Source organism: Salmo trutta, chromosome 6 (assembly GCF_901001165.1).
Source record: "Salmo trutta chromosome 6, fSalTru1.1, whole genome shotgun sequence".
Taxonomy (NCBI): domain Eukaryota; kingdom Metazoa; phylum Chordata; class Actinopteri; order Salmoniformes; family Salmonidae; genus Salmo; species Salmo trutta.
In genome coordinates this window covers 23,828,302-23,838,216 of record NC_042962.1, presented here as the reverse complement: position 1 = coordinate 23,838,216, position 9,915 = coordinate 23,828,302, and positions in this window count along the sequence as shown.

Sequence of the window (9,915 nt, the reverse complement as noted above, 5' to 3'; positions counted from 1 at the left end):
CCCCAACGCGTTAAGCCAAGGCCAAAGCCATGAGCAAGGAGGTTTGGTAGGAGAGGATATTCAGATCCACAGACTCCAGTGGTTGAAAAGGGGGCCTCACACAGAGCATCCAAAACCAAAGCTAAATTCCAAGTTGGCGCAATAGGTTTAGAAACCAGTTTGAGGTGTGCACACCCTTTAGGAACCGCACTGCAAGGGCACAACCCAATAGGCATACAATCTCCAATCTGGAGCCACAAAAATCAACGCAAGCCCTCCAGGTGCGCCCTCCCCAACGTGTGCTGAATCAGCTCCACAGAAGGAAATGGGGGGAAATTCATAAAGGAGGGTCTGAGGCCACTGGTTCGCCAGTGTGTCCATTCCCAACGGAGCACTTGGGTCCCTCAGATAAAAACAGACGACAATGCACGTTTTCTCGTGACGCGCAAACATCTACGTCGGCCCTGCCGAACATTTCCCATATCTGTGAGACCACCCAGGGGTGAAGCCTCCATGTCCGGAAGAGAGAGCGCCACCTGGATAGAAGACAGATATCCATTGAAGCAACCGGAGACGGAGCCATGCATGTCGCCCAAAGAGAGAGCATGTGCGCACTGCTCCTCAGCAATAGGGAGCGAGCCGAGGTAAGAAGGGAGAGAGACCGAGTCTCTCCCCGTCGCTTCATATACGCCACCACTGACATAATGTTGGTTCTGACCAGCACAAGCCGGCCCGACAAACATGGATACCCGAAGAGACTGGTTAAGGCTGTGAGATGCGTCCAGATGAGTGGTGAGCCCTCAGTGCTGGAAAGGCTTCATCAGCAATAGCCCCAGGTGAACAACTTCTAACACAGAAGCCATCATCCCCAGTAGGCGTAGGCATGGAGAAAATGCACTGTGTGACCCAGCAAAAGTTGGACATACTCTGTGGCGATAGAAATGTTTGATATGCGATTGAGTCTAGCTCGAGACCCAGAAGTGGAATGCGCTAAGATGGAGTCAGACAGCTCTTTTTCTAGTGACATACCCGATTAGCAGTGCCAGTTGTCACAACGAGCGTTACTCGGTTTAGGCGCTAAGATGCGTTCCGGTAACCGCCTGGCACCCAGCGCTGGACCACACACATTAAAAAACTTCCCATGGGGCCTCCCGAGTGGCACAGCGGTCTAAGGCACTACATCACAGTGCTTGAGGCCTTACTACAGACCCGGGTTTGATCCCAGGCTGTGCAGCAACCGGCCGTGACTGGGAGTCCCATGGGACGGCGCACAATTGGCCCACAATTGGCCCACCGTTGTCTGGGTTAGGGGAGGACCAGGGAGGCTTTACTTGGCTCATCGCGCTCTAGTGACTCCTTGTGGTGGGCTGGGCACCTGCAGGCTGACTCGTCGTCAGTTGAATGGTGTTTCTTCCGATACATTGGTGCAGCTGTCTTCCGGGTTAATGAAGGAGCGCGGTTTGGTGGGTCATGTTTTGGAGGATGCATGACTCGACCTTTGTCTCTCCCGAGCCCGTTGGGGAGTTGCAGCGATGAGACAATATTGTAATTGAAAAATGGGGTACATTTTATTTTTTTATAACCCATGCAGGTTACCCCCCCAAGTGCATTGTAACCTAGTGGGAATGGGACATACAGCTCTGAACAACGGACCCGTTTGGTGGTAACAGACAGCTCATTATGTGGTTCATATAAACCCCAGTGACTGTGTGTGGGATAATAGCATGGTCGCGTCCAACTCTGCTCATTCCCTAATCTCCGCTACCAACAACCAATCGCATATAGAGCCCATAACCTGTATCACTAGACTCTTTATAGGGACTGATGAACTAAAGGCCAGAATCAGCAATGTATATCCTGCATGAAGCCCTGCCCCCTTACAGGAACAAGGGGCTCTGGCAATGGCTGACATAGTACCCTGTTTGGCCATAACCAAATGTGGGGACACTGTTGTCACAGTAATGTTTTTGTGGAGGGGCGCATTGGCCACTTAGACCTGTGCTAAGGCCCCTCACTCCGGGGATTACCCGAGCCAAGTGCTCGCTTCCTCAACTCCCTCCAACTGGAATTGGAAATAGTAATGGGGTTGCATTTACACTGTGGTAAAGCTAGTAAGCTTAATTCGCTGGAGGTTTTGCAGGGGGGTGTCCCCAACGAACCTGGGTGAACCTGGTCGTACTCTTTTTTTGAGTAGCCTCTCGTAACCGGCGGTAGAGTACATAGGAGCCAGGTTGAGCACAAGCAGCTACTGCTTAAACCAAGCCCAGTCAGACAAGACATTTGCTCCGACCAAAGACCCAATCCATTTCTACATCCCGTAACTCAGACGAGGTATGGGCACCCGGGAGAGGAAGTCACTATCAGAAACACCAAGCCCCCTCAAGAATTATACACGATTGTTAAGAAAACCTTTGCCATAGACTTGGGGAACAGTGCCAGCCGCGGGCAAGCCACTGTAACTGCCACCGTCCCCTAGTCCCGAGCACAAACGGATTCAAGCAAGGGCAGTCAGAGCACTGAGCCGAGACATACGACACAACAAGCCTAAGTATCTTTTAATTCATTTGGGCATGGTCGTAAACCCAAACCCAGCTTGTTAGCCTTCGTTGTTTCGGTCGAGTTAGCCATCTTGCTCATTGCTACAACCAGGGCAAGCAATCCAAAGAATAACTAAGTGGTTTGTGGTTAGGAAACTTAGAGAACAATTAAGAAATTCCAGCACACAACGTCAAGGGGTGAGCATGCTTTACCACAAATGGACAGTTTAGTCAGTGCAACGTCAGATGTTTGTTTTTGGCGTGAATCATTCCTGCTCACATTGAGGTGAAGAGTAGAAGAATTGAAAGAATGAATCCAAAGCTCACAGTTCCATTGTGGCACGGATTTCATTGGCCTTGTCAGGCGTGATTTTAATTTTTCAATCGAAGTTGCGAGAGTGCGACTCTCCCTTAGCTGTGTTGTACCGAGAGTACGGACTTAAAAGGAACCACAACCTCTCCAGGAATATCAAACTGATCTGTAATTATGGTCATACAATTGGATTCGCTGTTGCTTTTAACCCTGGTGATCACTGACTTGTGAATAGAGTAGACAGAGCTCTACTTTAATATTCTTGTGATTTCTGACGTTGTTTTATGCAGAAAATGAAAACACCGGCAATTGTGTGACATAAGAGAGTTCGAGACACTGTGATTATTCAAAGATAAATACTTAGTTGTGGCATTTGATATACAATGAGCTTGTTCTTTGCTCCTGTCCTGAAATACATATTTGTGTCTTACAGCCCTATTGTCCTTGCCTAGAAGGAATTGAAGCATGTAGATGAATCTATCTACTCTCTCGTACCATCATTCAAAGTGTTAACATTAAGGTTATAGTTTGAGTCACTGGAGCCCACATACAATGGAGTTTACATCAATTGCAGTGCATTGTATTGCACACCTTTTAAAACGGCATCTTGAATCAATATGGCATCTGAGTGGTCTATTATTTTCTCAGTGGTTTCTCTGACTGCAGGCTTTACTTTAGATGAGATTGATTTGGCGACATAAATGACTGCTCTATTACTAGAGGCTGGGCCATGTGACGATGGCACTATCCACTCCGCGAACCACTATCTACCGTCATTGGTCATTTCAACTCCATCTACCCAAGCAATCAACAAACTTTTAGGGGACCTCTGTGGGCTGTGACGAGACCTCGAGGCTCAAGATATGCAGCTCAGATGATCCACAGGGATGATTATATCTATCTATCCTCAGTCTACGTCCTCGTCTCAGTATTCATAGTAAACAAATACAGTTTTCAGCATTAATCTACTTAATATGCTTTCTTTATCGAGATAAATTGAAGACATGTTCAATTAAAAGGGGCCTGTGTTAGAATTGGAGATTGTGATTAGATGCTGAGATAATAGCTTTGCCCTACAGGAGTACAGTCACTGACATCTACTTCCTGTCTGAGAGGACAGGTCAATATCCCGTCTGAGAGGACAGGTCAATATCCCTTATAGCGAAATGGCATGGAATTACTAATATTCATGTTATTACCCATTTTAAATTAGTCTGTGCATCAGTGCTGTTTTGTCATATGTGTCACATTGGGAGATGCTATCTGCGCGGGGATAAAAAAAATATTCTGATATGGTCAGGCAATACAGTGAACATTTAATCATTGGTAGTTGTCCTAGGGGAGATATACCACAGTATAGTCATAGACATAACTGGTTAGGCAAGTATTAAGCTATGACCGTGTTTGAGATGTGCTGAAGTAAAAATTGGTTGTATTTCAACAAATTAAAGGACACTGACGAGATTACAAATTAACCAATGATTTGTAATTGGGAAATTCAGTATATCAACAAGCAGCATACTGTCACGTCCTGCCCAATAAAAGGGGTTATTTGTCATTGTAGTTGGTCAGGGCGTGGCAGGGGGTGTTTGTTTTGTGTGGTTGGGTATTGTGGGTGTTGGTTCTAGTTTTCTTATTTCTATGTTTATCTAGCTTTTCTAGTTCTATGTGAGTTTTGTCAATGACCTCCAATTAGAGGAAGCTGGTTGTTGTTGTCTCTAATTGGAGGCCATATATAGTTGTGTTTGTTTTCACTGGGTTTTGTGGGTGGTTGTTTCTAGTATAGTCTATGCACCTTACTGGACTGTTTTCGTCGTTTGTTTTGTGTTGATTAAGTGTTTTCTTTAATAAATAAGAGGATGAGCACTTTACCTGCTGCGTTTTGGTCCCCCTTCAACGACGAGCGTTACAGAACCACCCACCAAAGAAGGACCAAGCAGCGTAGGAAGGAGCAGCAAGAGAGCTATTTGGAGTCCTAGACATGGGAGGAGATCCTGGATGGTAAAGGACCATGGCACCAGGCTGGGGAGAACCAGCGCCCGAAGAAGGAGCTGGAGGAAGCTAAGAGGGAACGACGGATGTATGAGGCAGTATATCCTCCATTTCAGGAGGTGAGGAGGCAGCCCCCCAAAAAAAATTGGGGGGGGGGGGGGGCATACGGGGAGTTGGGCTGAGTCAGGGGGGAGCCCTGACCTAACTTCCCGGGCGTACAGGGGAGAGCCGTGGAGCAAAGAGGAGCCAGTCAAGGAATCAAGCGAGGAGCTTGACGCAAGATTCCCGGATAGGGGTACTGGCGGAAAGGGCACGAAGGAGCACCTGTGCTTACTATGGGGAGCGACGGAGCAAGCAAGCACCGTGTTATGCGGAGATACGCACGGTATCGCCAGTGCTCAGCTACAGCCCGGTGCGCTTGGTGAAAGCTCCTCACATGTGTCATGCTAGAGCCAGCATTGAGCCAGGACCGGTGATGCAAGTTGCAAGCATCAGACCGCCGGTGAGGGTTCATGACCCAGTGTATCCTGTTCCTGTTCCTCGTACTCTTCCTCCAGTGCGTCAGCCCAGCCAGTGCATCCTGTTTCTGCTCTCAGCACTAGCCTTGAGGTGCGTGTTTCTAGTCTGGCGCCTCCAAAGCCAGTCCCACGCATCAGGCCTCCGGTGCGCCTGCCCAGTCCAGTACGTCCTGTTCCTGCTCCTCGCACTAGCCCTGGGGTGTGTGTTACTATTCTGGCGCCTCCAAATCCAGTCCCACGCATCAGGCCTCCAGTGCACCTGCCCAGCCCAGTATGTCCTGTTCCTGCACCTCGCACTAGCCCTGTGGTGCGGGTTACTAGTCTGACGCCTCCTAAGCCAGCCCCACGCATCAGGCCTCGAGTGCGCAGTCCCAGTCCAGAGCTTCCGGCGACAGTTCCCCGTCTAGAGCTTCCGGCGACAGTTCCCCGTCCAGAGCTTCCGGTGACAGTCCCCCGTCCAGAGCTTCCGGCGACAGTCCCCGTCCAGAGCTTCCGGCGACAGTCCCCCATCCAGAGCTTCCGGCGACAGTCCCCCGTCCAGAGCTTCCGGCGACAGTTCCCGTCCAGTGCTTCCGGCGACGTCCTACAGTCCAGAACCGACAGAGACGGCCTACAGTCCGGAACCGACAGAGACGGCCTACAGTCCTGAACCTGCAGAGACGGCCTACAGTCCGGAACCTGCAGAGACGGCCTACAGTCCGGAACCTGCAGAGACGGCCTACAGTCCGGAACCTGCAGAGACGGCCTACAGTCCGGAACCTGCAGAGACGGCCTACAGTCCGGAACCTGCAGAGACGGCCTACAGTCCGGAACCTGCAGAGACGGCCTACAGTCCGGAACCTGCAGAGACGGCCTACAGTCCGGAACCTGCAGAGACGCTCTTCAGCCCTGAGCCTCCAGCGACGCTCCTCAGCCCTGAGCCTCCAGCGACGCTCCTCAGCCCTGAGCCTCCAGCGACGCTCCCCAGTCAGGAGCCTCCAGAGACGCTCCCCAGTCAGGAGCCTCCAGAGACGCTCCCCAGCCCGGAGCCTCCAGAGACGCTCCCCAGCCCGGAGCCTCCAGAGACGCTCACCAGCCCTGAGCCTCCAGTGACGCTCCTCAGCCAGGAGCCTCCAGCGACGCCCATCAGCCAGGGGCCTCCAGCAACGCCCATCAGCCAGGGGCCTCCAGCGACGCCTCTCAGCCCGGGGCCTCCAGCGACGCTCCTCAGCCAGGGGTCTCCAGCGACGCTCCTCAGCCAGGGGTCTCCAGCGACGCTCCTCAGCCAGGGGTCTCCAGCGACGCCCCTCAGCCCGGGGCCTCCAGCGACGCCCCTCAGCCCGGGGCCTCCAGCGACGCCTCTCAGCCCGGGGCTTCCAGCGACGCCTCTCAGCCCGGGGCTTCCAGCGACGCCTCTCAGCCCAGAGTCTGCTGAACGGGAGCTACGGCCAGAGCCAGAGCCACCTCCGTGGTGGGAGGATTGGGAAGGGGGGGGGTGAAGCACAGGAACCGTCGTTGACGGTGGCCACCCTCCCTTCCCTCCCTTTAGGTTTGGGGTTGTTTTTGTGGGTTTTGGTTTGAGGTGCATTCGGGGTCTGCACCTTTTGGGGGGGGGGGTACTGTCATGTCCTGGCCAGTAAAAGGGGTTATTTGTCATTGTAGTTGGTCAGGGTGTGGCAGGGGGTGTTTGTTTTGTGTGGTTGAGTATTGTGGGTTTAGGTTCTAGTTTTCTTATTTCTATGTTTATCTAGCTTTTCTAGTTCTATGTGAGTTTTGTCAATGACCTCCAATTAGAGTCAGCTGGTTGTTGTTGTCTCTAATTGGAGGCCATATTTAGTTGTGTTTGTTTTCACTGGGTTTTGTGGGTGGTTGTTTCTAGTATAGTCTACGCACCTTACTGGACTGTTTTCGTCGTTTGTTTTGTGTTGATTCAGTGTTTTCTTTAATAAATAGAGGATGAGCACTTTACCTGCTGCGTTTTGGTCCCCCTTCAAAGATGAGCGTTACACATTCAGACTGTTCACCAATTCATTTTAATACAACATCAACTCTTAATAAATGTGAGTACATGAACTTGATGCACCTTCTTATGGAGTTTGACATTTTACACATACAGCGAAATGTTGCACCCTCTTTGGATCGTCAAGTATTTCTGTTAGTTAATCAATCAATGTCCTCACCTTTTACAGTGAGCTTACTTTTTGTCCCAAAGGGGCTCTTGAACTGCCTGTTGTGTCTCTTCAACAAACACAATAGCAATCTCTCGCTGAGCCAAACAAACTCTGCATTGCGTGAGCAGATTGCATTTGGAAATAGTTACTTCAATCCACCCTACAGGAATGTCTAGGTGGGATGTTGGAAATGTAGGCTGGACCAAGAGCACCTTACTTAGTTTGAAACTGTGTGTGTGTGTGAAGCCTTACAAAGTCAATGTTTTTATGACTTTGTAAGGCATCACCTATAGAAGGTGTATAGAAACTATTTGCAAACACAGTGTATGTGTCCAACTTCATTAGTCCTGCCATTTCTTTTACCATGCAGCGCGATGCTCCTCGAGCCCGGGAACAAAAAGTATAACCATGGTCCCAATGGGCAAACACTAGTTGAATCAACGTTGTTTCCATGTCATTTCAATGAAATTAAGTTGAACCAACGCCAAGTGGTTTCCCCCTACTGCCGTTTTTCCTATTTTGTTGCATTATAACCTGTAATTTCAATGGATTTTTATTTGGATTTCATGAAATGGACATACATAAAATAGTCCAAATTGGTGAAGTAAAAAAAACTAAAAAACGTAAAAGAATTTAAAAAAATTAAAAACGGAAAAGTGGTGCGTGCATATGTATTCACCCCCTTTGTATGAAGCCCCTAAATAAGATCTGGTGCAACCAATTATCTTCAGAAGTCACATAATTAGTTAAATAAAGTCCACCTGTCTGCAATCTAAGTGTCGCATGATCTGTCACATGATCTCAGTATACACACACCTGTTCTGAAAGGCCCCAGAGTCTGCAACAGCAAGGGGTACCACCAAGCAAGCGGCACTATGAAGACCAAACAGGTCAGGGACAAAGTTGTGGAAAAGTACAGATCAGGTTTTGTTTATAAAAAATATCTAAAACTTTGAACATCCCACAGAGCACCATTTAAATCCATTATTCAAAAATGGAAAGAATATGGCACCACAACAAACCTGCCAAGAGAGGGCTGCCCACCAAACCCACGGACCAGGCAAAGATGGCATTGTGTACAGTGCCTTCAGAAAGTATTTACACCCCTTGACTTTTTTCACATGTTGTTGTGTTACAGCCTAAATTTTAAATGAATTAAACAAAATTGGTCACTGGCCTACACACAATACCCCATAATGTCAAAGTAGAATTATGTTTATTGAAATTTTTACAAATTAAAAATGAAAAGATGAAATGTCTTTGTAAGTATTCATCACCTTTGTTATGGCAAGCCTAAATAAGTTCAGGAGTTAAAACTTGCTTAATAAGTTGCATGGACTCACTCTGTGTGCAATAACAGTGTTTAACATGATTTTCAAATGACTACCTCATCTAAGTACACACATGCAACTATCTGTAAGGTCCCTCAGTCGAGTAGTGAAGTTCAAACACAGATTCAACCACAAAGACCAGGGAGGTTTTTCAATGCCTCGCAAAACCTATTAGTAAATGGCAAAAAGATAAAATAAAATCAGACACTGAATATCCCTTTGAGCATGGTGAAGTTATTCAATTATTACACAGCACCTTCTAGATTGGGTTTAAAAGCACTGAGACAACCAACCCCGGTCTCCCTTTACTGTACATGATAAACAGCTTCAAATACTGTAGCCGTAATACCTTGCTTTACAAGTCCTTGTACCATTTCTAAGCAAAACGCCAGGTATACATGGTGATATCTGAACAATTTTTACTTGGAAGGCAACGGGGACTGCATGGGCCCTTTTCATAACCATACAAATCAAGTACTGGTTTAAAATTGACTAAAGTGGGGGTGAGTGCAACTCGACATTTAAAAGCATCCCCCCTCTTCGCGTGGTACTTGCTCCATGGCTGTGATTTCTATAAATTCCAAACAGCGATATTGATTTCTTTGCTCCCCTACAGTACATGCTCTAAAGCATTTTGTAGATTTCATAAATAGCTTTTATATTATATCAGCAGGGAATCCAGCAAGGAAAGGAAACCCCCCACCCCAACGACTTACAAAAAAATATAAATTCTAAAGCCTACTTTGGTAATGTATTAGTTTGAGCCTTGAGTTCTGTTTGTTCAGAGCATAATGGTGATAAGTATTACAATCTACAGTACAGTACATTTGTTTAGTAAGCAGACCATTGGTGATGCTTTGCATAGAGTGGTTTTGGAAACACTACAACAATCATGATCTTATGCTTCTAAAGCTGCTTCTAAATTGCTTACACAAGCTTAATGTATTGTCTTTTTGGCATGGTTCAGCACTAGCCTGCTTGAGGTTGCTATTTCGACGTCTAATATTGAGTGACAATGCAAAATAGGGAGTTAATGATAATTATCATCCACATTGGTATACAGTCCCCTTCAGAAAGTATTCATACCCATTGACT